Source organism: Anabrus simplex, chromosome 1 (genome assembly GCF_040414725.1).
Source record: "Anabrus simplex isolate iqAnaSimp1 chromosome 1, ASM4041472v1, whole genome shotgun sequence".
Classification (NCBI taxonomy): domain Eukaryota; kingdom Metazoa; phylum Arthropoda; class Insecta; order Orthoptera; family Tettigoniidae; genus Anabrus; species Anabrus simplex.
Window position 1 is genome coordinate 1,435,887,768 of NC_090265.1, and position 20,365 is coordinate 1,435,908,132.

A 20,365-nucleotide genomic window follows, 5' to 3' on the forward strand; every position below is an offset into this window, starting at 1 on the left:
TTTGGCATTTGAACGTTTAATGGTTACTCTACTTTTACGAGAACCTACTCAATTAACACAGGTGTGAAATTTACGCAGAATATCCGAAGTTCCCTGTATGGGCGTGTTCTTATCGCTTATGACCAAACATATTCCTATATATATATATATATATATATATATATATACAAAAAGAAGTGAATATCAACAGTACACATTCTTCAGCTTGAGAATTATCTAGGTTTCACATCATTCAGACATGACTATAGTTATACGTATTAGAAGAGTCTCATCTTATGAAACAAGTCTCCCAGCTTAGACAACTGGATTGGATGACACAGAAAACCTAGTTACGTGCAACTAACTATTTTTGCAAAGCAAAGACACCTCCGTTCAGGCAATGAAGGCCCTTGGAGCAGTGGAAGGTAAAGGCTTCCACCATTATTAACCTCAGCACGTGATGGGGTAGAGTGGTTAGCTCTACTCCCGGCCACCTTTGCCCCCAGGAATTAACCTGGTACTCATTTTTGATGTAGGCTGAGTGAACCTCAGGGCCATATGCACCTCTGGAATTGGAAATCTCGTTTCTTAAATTTTACTACTTCCTGACGGGGATGCGAACACACGTCCTTCCGGGTGAACCGAGCACCCCTTTACCGCCTCGGCTAGGCAGCCGTTAACTACTTTTAGGGTTTTCTCAAAAGTCGAAATGATTGAATATTATCCTGCAGTTCTTGTATGTGCCAATAAATCAACCGACTGGAGATTAACACATTCGAGCACCGTCAAATACCATGAGGCTCCGCTGTGATTGACCTCTCCACCTTAGGATTAGAAAGTGAGCCACTCATCCGGGCGAGTAGGGTATTTCCCTATTGGAAAGATACCCACAGATTTCCTGACGACAATTATAGACCACTCCATGGTGATATTTTCCAACATTTTTGTATACGAACATGTTTACATTCTAAATAAGGGTGTCTACTATCTGTGTATAAGTAGTCTATTTAAGCTGTACGCTCAGATTTCTTTCAGATTTGTATCTCAATTCCATTGACAATATAATCAATTTTTCTCCATTGTATTGCTAAACCTGACTCATCAGCTTCAGGTCTCGAGTTCCACTTTAAGTTCGTCCAAGGACGTAGTTCTAGCCCGAGAGTACACTTGAGACGGTAAGAATCAAAACAGTCCTTATCCTAAAATGAAAAACGAATTGAGTTAACTGTGGATTCCAAGTAAGTTGGTATCCTTGCATCTGAAAATGAACTCAGATAATGCCAAAACTGCCTATATAACGGAAAAACGAGCTTCAAAAAGTCGTTTGGCTTCAAAACTCTCTATATCCTCGCAATTTTTTGCTTCAGTACACTCCTTATTCACCTGAAACAATTTGCAGCAAGGTTAGCCTTATCCTTTTGGCGGCATTTGAGATTGGAACTGGTTAATTTCAAAACTACCCTTGTCCATATTGATGTTACTATTGTTACGAATTTGAGACAATGAATTTGTAATGATTTTCTGTTCCATTAGACAATTTCTGAACAAACTCAGCATTCGTACTTTCCATGATTATTTGTCCTGTTGGTAGGCACACTATTTTCTTCATGCAGTTGTTTCTAACAAGTCTAGCATTACAGACAAAACTCAAATAGAGGAATCTGATGAATGGTGTTATTGTTACTTATCGCGTTCAAAACGTAGGGTTTTCATAATGGAACACAGTTTAACAATATCAGAAGTGGAAGACGGCAGGAGCAGGAAAAGGAAACGTGACACAACCAAGTGGGCAAGAACAAAAGAGAAAGAAGCTAGGTAAGCAAGTTATTTCAGGTTAATCGACTTACTTATCATTATAGGAAATTACACGACTGTTTGTTTAATTATTATGGCAGATAATTTAGCACAGCCAATATGTTCTTGCTTTCTTTATATTACAGGTTTAAGTCAAAGTCTTTATCGCAGTTTCACGACATGTTTTCACAACAGTAACACTTTTCAGTGCTCTTTATTGAAAATGCAAGACATGAGTCCCTTTCATGGGGCATTCTACAAGACATCAAGGAAAGTCATCCAGGATGGTTTTATCATAAAACATACAGTTCAAGAAATTCCAAAGAGGTCGCGAGCATAGAAAGAAAATAGTTCAAGGAAATCAGTGAGCAGTCAGTACTGTGTTACAAAAAAAAAGGGACAAATGCAAGTGTGTGCTAAAGCATTTATCTCCATACTTGGTATATCGCGATTCAGAATCCAAAGACTTCACCGTATACACTTAGCAACAGACGACTCACCAGAAGAAACTCGGGGAGGGGATCGACGTTCAAAACTATTTGCTGCATAAGGATCGTCTGTTATTGAATTTATCAAGCAACTCAAGCCAATCGAGCCCCACTACAGTCGTGGAAAAAGCACCCGTCTCTCTTTCTACTAAGTCACTTAATCATCAAGAAACTGTGGAGGGTTTATAACAATGCTCATGAGTCCATTCACAAAGTCCATTATCATTACTTTTGGGATATTTTTGTCCATCATTTCAACATTACTTTCCAGTACCCGGTGGCAGATGCATGTTGAGCTTACGTTCAATAATAACCTCAAATATATTAAGAACCCTCTGTCAGTAAGAGGAAGAGTGAAGCCATGATAAGACTCAGGGTACACAAGTTACGTTATCAAGCATTTTATTCTAAACTGAAAGAGAACTTCGCTTATGAGGGACTCCTAGTTATCAGTTTTGACTGTCAGAAAAATTTAGTACTTCCTAAGGTTGCAGATCAATCGGCGTACTATAGTAGACAACTATATCAGTACAATTTCATAATTTGCAAAGGTTTTACCTCTTACTCACAAAACAAAAATGACGTAACCATCTATTCTTGGTTAGAGAACAAAAGACTTAAAGCATCAAATTAAATTTCTTCAGCTCTTCATGGTAGTCTGTGTTCTTTTGACTTGGAAAATGTGCCATCTCTTAGACTATGCTGTGAAGGGTGTCCTTGCAAAATAAAAATTAAACTATGGTTGGCATGCTTATGAAATGGTTCAAAACCCAGGCCCCACCAGCTTTGACTCAAATTGAAGAGGTATTTCCTGTAGTTCCTCCGCCCCCACAGAGTATTTGGAAGAACTGAAAAGATCATTAAACGCAAGGAAACCATTATCACACCACAGGAATATGAAACTAATTTTTCTGAATTTGGAACTGTAAAAAATTTGGGTGAGGAAGTGCCAGTTTATAACTGGAAAGAGTCTGTACAAACCACTTTAAAGCCTACTAGTCAGTGGCATTTTAAGTTTTCTCTATGTAAGAGGCTGGTTCTGACTAAATGTGATGTGGGAAATGTATTGTTAGGGGTGAACTCTATTATAACAGTGATATTTACGTGAAGAAATCAGTCCTTAAACGAGGAATGAATATTGAATGTGTTGTCCTAGATAGGATTGTATGTGTATCTTCAGTGAAGAAAGACAAGATTTTTGATGTTGAGAAACTGTTGGGTAAACATTTTGGGAAAGAGTGAAGAGATACTGAGGAAATAAATTACTACAAAACTGTAACTGATACTCATCTAGCCCTGTGTGATGAGTCGGAAGTGGCAGAAGAAGCAGGCGAAGAGAGTGTGACTGAATTAGACGATTTGGTTGTGTAACAAGTTTTGAAATTTGGTAATGTGTTCGTGAACTACTTGAACATTTACCTTTGTATTGTTCAATATTATTTTGCATTTGTAGACATTTAATCACCGTATTATTCAACATGCTATCATTTCTAAACTTAATGTATTAGTTTCAGAATCACCTTTATTCAAAGTGTTTGGCTGAAACACGGCTTATCTTCCTTGTTTGGCAGAAACACTTTCCTTAGAAAAATTATTTCTTACAATAAATATTCTTTTTTATGAACCATATTATTTTTCCTGCAGGAAGTTAGGTCAAATTTACCTTCTTTTTCACTCGAAACAAAGTTTCCGTTTCAATAACGTTTCGTAAATAAAATAGAAGTTTTTGTCGATTTCCCAAAATTGACTTATGGAGGATAAGGATAGTTTTGATTATCACCGCCTCACTTGGACTCGTTACTTGAAACTGAGGAGTTATGTCATAGAGAGATAGATCAATACATCTAAGCAGTCTATTCTCGGCCGGCCAGGGATGTTTCGCTGTATCTGAGGGCTGGTTCGATGTCCACTCAACCAACGAGATTGCGATAGGAGCTATTGACGGTCAGATAGCGACCCCAGTCTAGAAAGCCAAGAACGACGGCCATGGGATTTGGTACAAATTAGATTTTTAAAATTTCATGCATCCAGAAACAGGAGGGGAAGGTTCCGACACGTTGTTTCCAATGAACAGTGCGAGTTGCGGAGTAGTGATGATAACGGCGGGCTCACTTGCTACTGCCATTCACAACCGAGTAGGAAAGCTTTCGTTATATACTGCGCGGTCACAATCGATTTGGAGAGATTTCATGGAAATGGCAGGCGCCCTTTCCTACTTCCAGATAGATTACAGTTGAGCAGTTTTTATTATAATAGCAGACACCTTCCCTACTTCCAGTCAAAATTGATTTGTTTTGTTATCATTATAATGACAAGCCCCTTTTCTTAATGACAGTCACACCGCGTTGGTGAGTTTCCGTTATAATAGCAAGGCTACTATACCTAATGCCAGTAATATTTTAGATGGAGACATTTATTTCCAATGGCGGGCACTCTTGCCTACTCCCAAACACAATCGGATAGGAGAGTTTTGAACAAAATGTCATGCTCCCTTGACTTCTGCCAGTCAGTTACAATGGTAGTCTCTACTTACTAATGCTAGTTGCAAAGGAGTTGGAGAAGGATCGCATTCCTACTGCCAGTCGATGTGGAGAGTAATGATTTGAATAACAGACTCCCTCCTGCTGAGAGTCACTATCGATGTAAAATATTAATTTCAATAGCAAACTCATCCTTTGTACATTGCTGAAAATCGACTTCAATGAATATATATAGATTGACATACGAAGTATTTGCATCTTTACAATATTGCAAACCTTCATTTACGGATTAACTGCTGCTAAACGATCCATCATATCGTCAAAGGAATTGTACCATAAGACGCCTCATTTAGCAGTCTAAATGGGTGATCTTAAGACATTTTCTCCTGAATCATCTATTTATTGGTAAAATTTAGTTAGAAACTTTGAATAGGGTGCAATTTCGGTAAGGTTTTCTCATAGTGCATAACTTTTGGGCACTAATGTGACAGCTACATACATAGAATTTGGCTTACGTAAGGGTACTGGGTGGGCAAATGTTGGTGTAGAATTAGATGATTCTATCTTTCGTATACGTGATTCGAACTACGAAATACATATGTACAAAGAGCAAAATGTATATATACTCGAGAAATAGAGACAAATCTAACATATAAGGAATAGAGATACGTCGAAACGTCATAGTACGAAAGTTGTAAATCACTCCAAAGTGAACGGAGATTGTGCTCTCCATTTTGTGGTACGACTTACTGTTTAGCCGCGAAATACCTCGAAACGAAGGTCTGCACAGACGTTAAAATTGACCCAATATTCTGATAATTTCGGGGGTAAAAATGAAATATTTAAAGATCTTGGAAGATTTCCGTCGACTACAGCCTATGACAGATAATTTTGCCAATTTTCAATTTTCTAGCTCGTCTTGCAGATTGTGCCTCAATCCTGCTTTTGGCGAGGGGGGGGGGGGGTTAAAATGAGGAACTTCAGGATACTAAAGCTAACAAATATGCAGATGGTCATTATTACACCTGAAACGGCTAACTGCACGAATATTTCGCCAAAATAGTCAATCTACAGACACACGGTCGGTACGATTTTATTTGTACAGATAAGGAATCTGCTCTATGTACAACACCTTTTGGGCTGGACTTATCCTGTAAAACCGACCGTTCATGATATCTCCCTGTTAATCCTCCTATCTAAAAATGCACACAAGAAAAAAGTTTTAGAAATGGATTTCCATCAAGGTTGGTCGATTTCCAGTCAGGCTTGTCTTGTATATATATATGGGAGAGTAAAATCACTATTCCGGCTCCTCATAAATCCCCAATCCATTCCGGTAATTTGAAATGGCATGGACCTAAAAACCTTCCTTTGGACAGGTGGATGCTAAATATGAAGTTTGGTTGACATATCTCCAGTAGTTTTAAAATTATAACAAAAACGCTTTACACGCACCCACTTTTGAGTTAAGGCCGGTGGGACTTGTACTAAAAACCGTCCGTTAATTATATCCCCCATATTAATCCTCCTATCGAAGAATGCACATGAGAAAATTATTTCAGAAATGGATTTCCATCATGGTTGGTCGATTTCCATTCAGGTTGGTCTTGTATATGTTGTGGGAGAGTAAAATCCTTGTTTAGGTTCGCTATAGACCCCCAGTCCATTCAGGGAATTTGAAATGGTATGGACCTTAAAACCTATCTCTGGACAGGTGGATGCTAAATATAAAGTTTGGTTGAAATATCTTCAGTAGTTTTCAAGTTATAAGAATACGCATGCCTTTGCTGGCGAGATGTAGTGTTTCCAATGCACTTTGTCTTCTGGTATGGTCTAGAATAAATTTGTTACTTTTATTGACCTGTCTCAGGCTCATCCTTCGCTTTGAGAATATGAAAGTGACCGATGTATGAGCGATGCTCGTAAAACCATTCGTTATCCAGACAGTCCCTGTTATAAATGGTGTAAAAATAACGCTCTGCATGAATTTCAGTGGGATTGGCAGAAACTTATGTAATAGCAACTTTTCGCCTAGTGAGTAAATCAACGGGAAACTACCTCACTCCTCATTTCCCTAGTACGCCTCTTCAGTGATGCCTAGGCTATCTATGACAACTGTTGGCGGAGCTGTGGAGGATCAAACCAGCCTTCGGGCTGAATACCCAACATACATACAAGATATATGCTTAAAACGCACCCGCTCTTGAATCAAGTCCGGTGGGACTTGTACTGATAAGCGACCCGTTCATTATATCTCCCTTATTAGTCCTCGTATCGAAATAATAATGAATAGGCGTATGGCTTTTAGTGTCGGGGTGTGTCCGTGGACTTCGGCTCGCCAGGTGCAGGTCTTCTGATTTGACGCCCGTATCGTATCAAAATGATGCATACGAGAAAATAAGTTCAGAAATTGATTTCCATTAAGGCAGGTAGATTTCCATTAAGTTTGGTTGTGTATATTTTGTGGGAGTGCAAAATCACGGTTTCGGTTTCATATAAACCCCCAGTCAGTTCAGGGATTTAGAAACAATATTGGCCATAAAACCTACCCAAGGACAGGTGGATTCTAAATATGAAGTTTAGTAGAAATATATATAGTAGTTTTCAAATTATAGACAAACAGACAAACAGACATCAAAGTTAAAAAATATACAGATGGTCATTATTACACCTGAAACGGATAACTGTACGTATATTTCACCAAAATAGTCAATGTACAGACACACGGTCGTTAGGATTTTATTCATATAGAATGTTTTACATCATAATGGTGTCTGCAGAACGTCTGTCGCATTGGAGGAATGGACGGTCCAGGGTTCAATTCCTGTCATGGCTGGAAATTTATGTCTGGTTAATTCTTCCAGCTCGTGGATGTGTGTTTATGTTCGTCTTTGTACACATCTTCAAATACATCCAATACATAATATGATAAACCACCAGAAATAAGCAATAATGAACAAATCCCTCTACTTGGTGTAGACGTCTCGAAAGGGATCCGACCCAAAAACAAGGCTAAGTCCGTTTAATGTGCTGACGCCAGGTGATTGAAGAAAGCGAAGCAGCAGAAAAGAATAATGTTTCCATAACGACATACGCCTAAAATGATACGAATATGCATTCCGCCGTACTGCTCTGATGGACTGGTAGTCTGCACGTATATTACAGGCGTTACGTTGCGTTCCGACCGACAGTTTGAGAACCTGATTTAATACATGCGTTCACTTCTGGCATAACAATGCCTAGTTAGCTGATGAGAAGACAAGAGAAGAATTACTGTACATATAACGAAATTATACTAAGTGATGAGGTATAATTACTATATTTTTACGGGCAAGCAATGTTAACCGTGTCTACCTTACATTGTCTGAGTAATCAGTTCATAGACTGGTTTGATGCAGCCCTCCATGCCACCCAATCGTGTGCTACCCTTTTCAATTCTACGTAACTACTATATACCACATCTTTTCTAAACTGCTTGGCCTAACACTAACATTCCTACCACATACACTTCCCTCAAATCCAACTAAAATTGTCCTGGGTGTCTTAAGATGTGTACTGTCATTCTATCTCTTCTTCTGGTCAAAGTTTACCACATCGTTCTCCTCTCACCAATTCGATTCAGTCTCTCTTCATTCATGATTCGATCTACCTATCTCACCTTCAGCAATATTCTGTAACACCAAATTTCAAAATATTCTATTCCCTTTCTTTCTGAACTGGTTCTCGTCAATGTTTCACTTCCATACAATCCCACAATCCAGACAAATGTCTTCAAAACATCTTTCTGATTCCAACATCAATGCTCGAAGAGAGCAAATTCCTTGCTTTTGCTAGTCTGTATTTTATGCCTTCCTTACTTCTGCCATCATTAGTTACTTTTAATACCCAGGTAAGAATATTCGCCTACGTCCTTTACGAATTAATTTCCTAATTCGACCACACCCCATTACACTTGTTTTTGAGTTATTTATTTTCATCTTGTACTCCCTTCCCAAAACTCTGGCAATAACATTCAGCATGCTATCCACGTCTTCTGCAGCTTCAGTTAGAATAACAATTTCATCAGCAAATGTCAGGGTTTTACTTTCCTCTCCTTTGATTGTGATTCCCTTTCCAAATTCCTCTTTGGTTTCCTTTATTGCCTCTTCTATATAAACATTGAAAAGTAGGAGGGACAACGGCAGCCTTGCCTCAGACGCACGTCGATTAAAATAACGTATTCTTGTCAATAACAAAAGCTATATTATTCTGGCGGGCTATTCGGGTCTTTAAAACTATGATTACTACATAAAAGTGTCTCACTATCCACTAAATTTACTCATCTAAGTTTACTGTTCATTACAAGTTCACTCGCACTTCATTTTTCCGCACAACAAAGCTTTTCTCACCAATTGTAAGACACACACTAAAACACACTCAGACGGCGCATCGAACTCATGTTTTGCCGTGCCTTCCTACAGCCCAGTGCCTTTCTAGAACAGTTCCCAAATAGCAAGGCTCGCTGAACTCCACGTAGCCGACTGACGGACTCACTCCTGATAAATGACCGGTTTTGAACTCCTGACCGTCTATTTACGTTCGTTCGTGATTGACGTACTTAAGACGTGCTCAGCTGAGAACGAGCAGCGTGCGCCAGTTGCGCTCTGATGTAGGCCCACGCAGGATTCTACTAGTTACAACTTCCATATCGTTCTGGGTGCGCGGTCTATTGTTAATGATCTTCCAGATTATTCTAGGAAATTCCTCATCGCTAGCCTCAAGAATTCGCCGATGCTATTGTTTACCTTGTTGCTGGACAAGCCCATATTCCCACTGCTCCACCAGTATAATCGTTCTCGTTGGCATTACTGCGTACTACCGGCCACGCTGCACTGGGTTCCATTTTAATAATATTCCCTCTTTAAGCTGCTCTTCTCGAACCTTCTGGTCCATATCAACAACCTTCATATTCCCTCAGGAAGGCCACTGGATTCTGTAGACTACCTTGTAATGAGAGTGTAGGCACATTCACACATCGAATGGATCACCGTTTACTTCTTCGTCCGTACAGTTAGGTACAGCCACACGCAGGTACCTTCCTTGAATCCAATCGGGGTCGTCTGCAGGTCATATTGGATAGCTAGCTAATTTAAGCTATCATTGGGCCTAGTCCTTGATGTACACAGTTCAAAAATATTAGGGGAACGTGTTTCGTAACGTCTGGTATGTGAACGTTAATTTGGTAGGCGGTGTTCCTATGGTCGTACAGCATACCTTGAAACTTTAGCTACTCAAGGTATGTCAAATCGAAGTTATACTCCATCTGTAGGCGTAGCCATGCATTAAACTGTCAGGTGACCCTTCAAAACAAAGTGAATAGCGGCGCGTCCATGTATCGTTGTGAGGTACACAGAGTACTGCGGTCATTTGAGTACGTCAACCAGCATATCCCATGAGTCTTAGGTTCAAGTCGCAAGGGCCGTCACTTTGATCCAGGAAGAATGGACTTTACGTCGTGTTGCTGTGGACCTCAATTTCTCGCGATCAGTTCTTCACCGCTACAATAAGACAGGCCACTTCACAAGGAGGGTTTTAAAAGGTCGTGGACGTATGACAGCCCCACAGGATGACCAATATCTGACCATCTGTGCGTTGCAGCCTCATTGAGCAACTGCCAGAGAACTGCAACAAGACCTGAGGTGGGTCACTGGAGTCACAGTGTCTGACCAAACAGTAAGGAACAGGTTAAGAGAAATGTCCTTACGACCCAGACGTCCTGTTCGAGAGCCCCGTTTAACGCAGCAACATCGCGCAGCTCGCCTTCTGTTTGTCCGTCCCGTACCCATGTCAACTGGCAACTTCGCCAATGGAGACCTGTGTTGTTCACAGACGAGTCCAGATATCGCCTGACACAGCGTGATGGAAGTCAACGTGTATGGAGACGCCGTGGTGAGCTGTACATGCAAAATGTTGTCCAGGAAAGCGACCGATTCGGAAGAGGTTCTGTGATGGTGTGGAGTGGCATCAGTGTACAGTTGTCAGAGCACATTCTTCTGGACACGGCATCTGTGTTACAGGGTTTCTATCGATCCCGCGATGCCGCAGTTAGAACTCGTACCAGCATTCAGCTTAGTACTGGCACAAGCGTCCTGACAGGAAAAAGTCAACGTTCGGTAGCCCTCAGTCCAGTTTCCACTTCTAGTTTGCCTGCCTCCTTTCGTCAATGTTTCCACTGGAGGCCGCACTCACAGCATTGCCAACAGGCACTTCTGGCATCTGTATACTATTATGGTTGCCCATGTCTAAAACTTGGTCCGGAAAATCGTCCATGATGTGCTCCCATCGAACCGCAGGGGTTTCAATTTCGGTATGGTGAAACCACTGGTGACGCTGGTAGGTCATATTTCAAAGTCTGTCATCCTTTGCTGTAGATCATCCATCTCTTACCTCAAGTCTCGAACAAGAGGTTCCACAGTCTGAGGTATGTGCTGGAACTCTTTATTGACCGTTTAATTAATTTCTTGCCTCAAGACTACAACCCGGTCTCCACAATTCGTTGTATGGTCTTGGACACTTAATTTAATGCATCTTGGCTCAAGTCTCGAACAATGGACTTCACAGTCTGAGGTATATTTTAATGTATGTTTCTATCATTTCACATTATGTGTAATAACACTTTTTAATCTTACTTCAAGAGCGTCTCTAAGTTTTACTGTATACCATTATCTCGGTTTTAGTCTCAACTTGCCTTAATTGTAATTCCGGTTTGTGTTCTATTTTCAGCTCATCCAGACTAGCTTTAATTTCAGTCTGACTATTTATATATTCACCCGTAAGTTCACAGATTTTATCAAAGAGTGCATGAAAGCCAGACTCTATCTTGTCACTTATTTTTCTAGTGCTGAAACAAGTTAGTCATTAAATCTTGCTTCTGACTCCTGTTGTGGTGGGTTTTTAGGGTCCTTAGAACAATAATTACTACACAGAGTGGTAGAGTATTTTAATATTCACTAAATTTATAGAACTACTATTTACAGTTAATTACTGATGAATGTATTTATTTATTTACGCATTTATTTATTTATTTGTTTATTAGCAAATGTACCCATGCTTCGCTACGGTATTATATATTGTGTACGGATTTCTACATAAATTACTGTATACGCGGTGAGTGAGATTTTATTAAATTACACGTATCTTGGTGCTATCGAAGAAACGCCTTGGGAAGGTAATACGTAATTTTCCGTGTAATTTGCGAGTTGTGATAATAACAGCAGATTCGCTTGCCTACTGCCATTCTCAATCGAGTTGGGAAGTTTCATTGTAATGGCAGGCACCTTCCCTACTACACGTCAAAATTGAATTTTGCTGTTATCATTAAAATGACAGGCCCGTTTTCTTAATACCAGTCAGATTACTGCAACCTTGCCTAATGCCGGTCACATAGCAAATTTGTTTATAATGGGTAAGTTTGCTTATAATGGACGGCGACCCTTGCCTACTGCCAAAGACGATCGGGAAGGGGAGTTTTGATCAGAATTGCACGCATCTTGCCTTCTGCCAGTTAAATCGAGAAGGGAATTATTCACTAAAATGGTAGGCCGTCCTTACTAATGCCAGTTACACAGGAGTTGGGAAAGGACCCCATTCTTACGGCTAGTCAAAGTGGATGTGAAGGGTATTGATTACAACTGTAGACGCCCCTCCTGCTGACAGTCAATATCAATTTGTAAAGAACTTATAATAATGACAGATACACGCTTTCTAGGCTGTACCTTAGTTAAGCTCACGGCTGCTTCCTTCCCACTCCTGGCGCTTTTCGTCCCATCGTCGCCATTTGACCTATCTGTGTCGGTGCGACGTAAAGCAACTTGTACAGTAAAAATTACGGTGAATATTCATTATAAAATATCATGTTTAATATAACGTAACTCGAAATAAATGCACCATATAAATTTCTATTCTACTAATGTACCGAAATTAATTGAAATTAACTCTATAATTTACAAACACACTATCATTCACTCATCACGATTCACACCGTTGAAGGAATGACTCTAAAGTGTTCGTGCTGCGAGTGTTATTTGGAACCAAGTTCCATAATCTAAATCCCGTCGCAATAAATGAGTGATTATAGGCAACTGACCTGCTAAAGGGAATGGCAAGTGTGGTAACAGAGAGAGTATAATGCTAGCAAAAGGAGGAAACGTAGGAGAATTTTAAGTACAGATAGTGGGGAGTTTTCCCTGTTAGAGATGTACAGACCAACACAGCTACATGGAAATTTCTTGAGTTCTTCAAACTTCAGGAGGAAACGTTGCTTGTGAGACATGTGTGTCATGGCGTGAGGAAAATATAAATCTGTTGCAGGAATTTAAGTTCATTTTATAATTTACGAAGCAATGATAACGATGAACTATAAATATTTTGGGCGAGTTCACCGTGCGGTTAAGGGTGCGCAGCTGTGAGCTTTCATCAAGCAGATAGTCGGCAGCCCTGAAGATGGCTTTTGTTGGTTTCCTATTTTCATACCAGGCAATGCCCTGGCTGTACCTTAATCAAGACCACGGCCGCTTCCTTCCCATTCCTGGGCCTTTCCTATCCCATCGTCTACATAAGACCTATTTGTGTCGGTGCGACGTAAAACAAAATTCTAATAAACATATGAATAACTAAATAGCTAAATAAAAGTTGCGATGTTATACCGTACTACAAGTATTAAATGATCTGAAATTCGTTTTCGCGTCTGCTATCCAGTTATATATATATATATATATATATATAAAATTGGTAATTACCAGTAATCGAAGGTAGCAGAGAGAAATGGCATTAGTATTATGGCAGGAAAAAGACAACGTTCGGAAGCCCTCAGTACGGGTTCCACTTCTCGTTTCCTTCCCTCCTGTCGACAATCTTTCCTCAGAAGGCCCCACTCACCGTATTGCCAACAGACTATTCATCTGTGGGTTTCTCTCTAAAAAAGTAAATATTTATAAATACAGACATGTGGAAAATTAAGGTATTATTGCTAATATAAATTTTTTTATTGTTAAACTCTACAGTAGCTCAGTGTAGTTTTGATAGACTGCTGATTAAGCTCTTGAAAAAGAGTTAAATTTGTACGAAGCAAAGCCGCAAGCCGGAATGCGCCTTTTTTTTATAGCTAGCACAGTTTTACGAAGTTCTCCAGGGAATACACGCGATGTCACACACTACTTCAGAAAAGAATGTCTGCACCCTGGAACTACTATAAGACTACACTCAGCTCTGCAGTGCGACATGCACAAACTTAAATTAGAAAGCACGATTTGGTCTAGACCATCGTTCGCTCTAAATTGCTAGTCTAATTACAAAAAAACATCCCTCTGTCATATACTTCAGTATTTTGTCTTACAAAATATTCATTACCTCTTCAATGACAAATATTGAAACCTGGAGAGGAAATGTCTTGCAGAGCACGGTGACGTAATGAAACTGGGGAATTATGTATGATAGACGTAAAATTTACGTATCAAAAATGTTGTCTTTTTCATCTCTACTTCTTGCGTATGTATCAACATATTAGCAAAAGCAAATGGAATATCATTACGATTTTCGTACAGCGTTTGAAGATACCAATAGTCGAGATAGTTAAATACATTTTGTTAACAGGAGCACCAGGATCTCTCAGATGGTTCGGGCTCTTGCGTGCTCAATGATCCTCAGGAATTTACGAGCTCAGGGTGTCTCATGTATGAGCGATTCACAAGTTGTTGTTCCACAATTTAAGCGTAATATTACTGAGGGAACGTGCGTGTGTTATTTATGTTATGGTCCGCTAACTAATCTTACGATTTTTAAAGACTCCGGGGAGCCAGAACTTTGTCCCTGCGAAATTATATTTTACTAGTCGGAATTTAGTCCCGAAGATCTTCTCCGTGATGGTAAATAGTAAAACGAGGCTGGCGTGTTTAAGCTCCTTCCTGTGCCACCGAACTAAGTCTGGATCAAATCAGCCAACATGGGTTCAGGAGGTCGGCGTTCTTTAACCTTCCAGCTTCAAATGACGTTACTTTTTCTACTTTTGTATCTTCTAAATTTGTTAGTTGATTCATTTATTTGAAACTAGCATTTACCCGCGGCTCCAGCAGCGTCAACCTATTTTTGGGTATCCAAAGGGAATAGATCCTTTGAATTTCACAGAAAAGGTATCAATTGGAACACAAAGGTGAACAAATTCTTCTTATTTTTATACTTCCTAGCTATTTCGCGCTTCTAGTTGCAGGGTATACTGTTCTAGAATCCCGTCTCCACTTTACCCTGTTACGATTATTAGATGACGTAAGATTTGTAGCTTTCATATAGTTGTTGTTTGTATACAACCGTCTTTGTTTTGGTCTTCCTGTTGGTCTTTTCCCATTTGCATCAAAGTTGAATGCTGCTGCTGCCACAGAAGTGGGATTTCCTCTCCACACGTGTCCATAGCATTGGAGTCCAATTTCCAGCATATTTTCGACAATGGGGTGTACTCTCAGTTTACATGAGCTTTTCGTTCCGTATTTCTTCCAGACCAGTGACTCCTAAGGACAATCTTAGCATGTTCATTAATTTCCATCGTGAATAAATTGTTGGTAACGGTCTTAGCAACTGACAAGCATTCGCTTCCATACAACGCTACTTGCAACAGTGCGACATATATTGAACTTATCCTTCACAGTTATCTTCTTCACACACAGCACCCTTTTTCCTTCATTTAGGTATAGGATAGAGCAATTTTGTTACTTTCATTGACCTGTCATAGTCTTATCCTTGGCTCTGACAATATGAAAGTGACTGAGGTATGAGCGATGCTAGTAATGCCATTCTTTATGCAGCCAGTCCCTGCTATGAATGGTGTGAAAATGTTGCTCATAGGGTCGGTTGATGCATGCATTTCAGTGGGTTTGGCAGACTGATATGTAATAGCAACTTCTGGCTCGGTGAGGAAAGCAACGGGAAACTGCCGCGATCCTCATTTCATTATTACGCCTCTTCAGCGATGCCTAGGCCATCTATGACAGCTGATGGCGGAGCTGTTGAGGATTCAACCAGCCTTCGGACTGACGACTGAACAGGGATCCACCACCATGAATTTTGGATCCTAGATATCCGAATGACTGAACTCGGTTTTGAGTGTCACCATCAATTTGGAGAGTTCCTCCCCCATCCGTTAGTGAAACGTATTCTGTCTTTCTGAGGCTTAGACGTAGACCATATTCTTCTAACGTCCTTTCTCACACCTTCACTTACTCTGCAAGATCTATAGTTTTTGCTGCAATCATGACATCGTCTGCACACAAAAATATCATGACAAAGCCCGCTGAATATCTGAAGTAACTGTATCCATCACTAGCATGAAAAACGGAGTGTGTGCTGGCCTGTGTGTTAAACTTTGTGAACTCCGACTGTGATGGTGAAGCTGTCTGCGACACGAAACTGGCATATAACGCTCCTCTTGGTACCGTGGTAAAGGAGCTTAGCCCACTGGATGAATTAATCTGGAACAGTATGTTTTTGTCCTTTTTGTAAGGAGTACCATATCAGATTGTGTGATACTCTGTCAAACGCCCATTCTAAGTCCAGCAATACTATGTGAACTTCGTGTAGCTAATACAGCTATGTATCTGAATGAGACATGGGGAAACTTTGACTGTTATTTGAAATTTATTGATATTGGTTCTTATCCTCGTCTCCCTTTGCATGGAATTAGTGATTTTGTCTCCATCATTGTTTTAAAACAGAGGTTCACAAACTAATTTTGTTCACATGGATGAGGACGTGAAAAAATGTAGCTGTTTTGAGGAGGGCTTCTATATACATGTATATTTTCGTGGAATTTTCCTCCTTACACTTCTTTCACTCGATAATTCTTAAACGCATATATATACATAAGACATATTGAAGTGGTTAATTCAGCGTTAAGTAGAGCCTCAGCAATGTTCTTTTCTTACCTAGTGCAAGGTTTTTTACTGTTGAACAAATATAAACAGGTTTATTGCCGGTGATAAGTATTTTTTTCTCCAGGACATTTTTGAGCATCTTATGCAATACAGTTCTTACACAACTAGGTTATGGATATATTAGAAGGTCTTGACACCATAAGACGAGGAAGTGTTCGTGTGGAGTCACATTCTTCGAGTTATTTCCGAGAAACCGATACTGCTCGGCTTCGTTTCATTACAGATTTTATACACTAAATCTTTCCTTGGAACAGCAAAAACAACATAAAGATCTTTCCGGTGGTTTTCTACTTATAATGAAACACCAAAACATTCACACACACACACACACACACACACACACACACACACACACACACACACACACACACACACTGCAACCACTGTCTCTGGGCTGGTAGCGAGAAAGAGAGAGCATAAATACTCAATGTCATGAATCTCCGTGAACTTTAAGAGAGAGGCTGAAAACTCTTTCTGTCATACGAACTAACTAATAATCCAAAATTCTGATTTCATTGTTTGTGCCACAACGAATCTTTATCTGCTGAGGAAACTTTTTTATTTTACTCAGAACACCTCTATTGAATAGAAATTAAACAAAGTCACAACAGAAATTCCAGAATACTTTATGACAATTATTGAACACAAAAGCAGGTTATATTCAGAGGTGACGTAATAGAGCGCGAATGTTTCAACCCAGATTCCGTGTGCCAAACACCTGGAAGTGAAAGAAGTAGTCTTGGGGACGCTTGTGGCAAACTGATTAGTACAACTCTTGTTTATGTCTTTTTATTGCTCTACAGTAGTCATGTTTTAGTGCACATCTTGAGACGTCAAGGAAGTTGTGAGATACTTTTATTCACGATTTTTGAACTCTGCGCCGCAGCTTTCGGCAGGAAACGAGTGAGTTTCCCAGCGTTTACAAGCAAACCCAAAGCGTCACTTGGATTTGTATAAAAGGGCGTTCCACGAAGAAAAAATTTCATTCATCATTGGTATTTCTTCGTGATGAGAATATGGTCGTTAACAGTCGCGAGGTGAAAGTCGGGAGTCTAGTTACTTTTTGGTCTACGGAGGTACAATAAACTTGGCCGTACTTCAAGGAAGAGGCAGAATTGTACGCAATTAAATTGTATAAATGTTCAATGCCAACCGTATGACTGGTAATTCACATTAGTGTTTATCTACTAATATTTTCAGAAATCGAGTTAAATGAAATAAGTTATGCTCGGTGGAGTTCGACTGTAATATTAAAACTACCTTCAGGACCGCCGACAGTGGGGATCGAACCCACTACTTCCCGAATACAAGCTGACAGCTACGTGACCCAAACCTCGCAGCCACTTGGTCGGTTGTTTGCAGTTACAGAATGAGTATGACAACCCACAAGTCAGTTATAGGATAAGAAATAGGAAGTGTGAATCTTATTTTAGTAGATGATACTTAGGCTCTACAGTCGTCATGTCAACAAAACGTTCTGACAGAGTTATTTGTTCCTTGTCCTGCTCCATGGCTAAATGGTTAGCGTGCTGGTCTTTGGTAACAGGGATCCCGGATTCAATTCCCGGCAGGGTCGGGAATTCTAACCATATTTGGTTAATTCCCTGGCACGGGGACTGGGTGTAGGTGTCGTCTTCATCATCATTTCATCCTCATCACGACACGCAGATCGCGTATGGACGTCAAATCAAAAGACCTGCACCTGGTGAGCCAAAATCCTCGGACACATCCCGGCATTAAAAGCCATACGTCATTTATTTTACTTGTTCCTTGAAGTTTTCCACGCTGCAAAAATTCACATTTCCAGCAGTGATGAATTCTGCACACGTACGTTTGTACGGCTCTGCTATTTCTCAGTGCTGTGCGAGATATTCGTTACACCGTTGTATAACATAAACTGAGCGATCCTCTAGCTAATACAAACGTCACTTGTTCTATGTAACATGAATATAATGGAAGTTGCCGCAATTGAACTGTCACCCAGAATTCGCGTCAACGCGTTGACTCTAGAAAGGTTCGTCTTATATCTTCCATTATATTATTTTAGTTAATGGCAGAGCTATTTTCAGCAGGACGTCATTATTCTTTGCAAAGACATGTCTCGTGCAGTTTGCAAAGCGACAGTCGACTCCTGTCGCACAAAATAGCGCAATCAACAATACAGGATGCTAATGAGAACGAAAGCCTCTCTCATGGGAACGGTTTTGGCAGTGGAAACAAGACTAGTTCACTGAAAGTGTCTAAACTTTCTAACATTGCTTGTGAAACGTTGGGCTACAATATTAGGCACTTAAAATAATCAATTGCTGTTATTGCCTAGGTTTGGATTATAACCGTATTATATTAATAATAATAATAATAATAATAATAATAATAATAATAATAATAATAATAATAATAATAATAATAATAATTGTTCCGTGGTTACCCGTGGAGCAGAAAGAGGTTAAATAAGGTGCTGGGGTGAATGGGTCTAACTACAATGTTAAGAATTGAATTTAAAACTTAAACTGAAGGTTATATTTTCAGAACTTCAAACGTAACAGTTTCTTTCATGACAATAATAATTACAGGTACAAGTAGCAATCATAACAAGTCTAGGAAAGACAAGACTAATGGTTTTAACAGATCATGGGCTTCAAGCCCTCGCTTTACTTTTCCTGAGCTCCTAGCTCAAATTTACAAAAGAACACAAATTTATACAAGGGCAGAAATCCCCTAATTCAAAGAGCACTTGCGCCCAAAATTACAACATCTAGCCTTCAAGAGACATTCATTAATCTTAAAAGACCTTTGAAAAAGAGCAAACAGGCTCTCAGTTTTCCAAGCCTACTCAAGGCGACATCAACTTACGATTTCTGGCCTCTCAAGGCACAACTTACAATTGGAAAATGATTATACAGGGGTATTTAATACCCAACCTACTGGGCCTTCATGGAACAAGAATAACGGTTAAGTAAATGTCCCGAACACAAAATGAATGGAGGCGAATACTTGACTGCTAGATGTAAACATTTAAAACCTAAAGGGCACTAGGCCGATGGAACAGGGGCTATTCCCAAACTACTGAGATGACTCGTATAGAAATTACATTACCACATTACAGAAAAAAACAGTTATTAAAACGTAGTCACCTCAAACCAAGATAAAGGGGAGCTCGAGAGGGTACACCACTCGCTATCCCCGATTTACAGTTAAAGATTTATGAAGTGTTTACATTTGCCGGCAGAAAGTTACATTTTTAGAAAGGAAAGTTACATAGTTAAAGATTCGGACTTGTCCTTCTGGTTAAACTGCGGAGTTAGCAAGAAAGAAAGATGTTATGTGGCCATTACCTTGTAGATGTATTGCTGACCGATGAAAGAGGCCGCCCGCCTCCTGCATTGACACACACACACACACTCAGTAAGATGATGATCAATTGGCCAAGAAACGTGAAAAGCCGCAGTTTATAAACCCTCAGGGAAGGTTCGAGATCATTCACGATTAATCAAGACACACCCACTGAATTTTATCGGTAGATTTCAAAAGTAACGCTCAGAATCGGAGAAGAAGCCTGTGATAGGTGAAAAATTAATTTACTTTCTGTAATTAATTTTTGGATTAATTGGTTGGATTCAAAACTGGCGGAAAGAAAAGGTAACTATTGCCAACCCAAAAATAAATG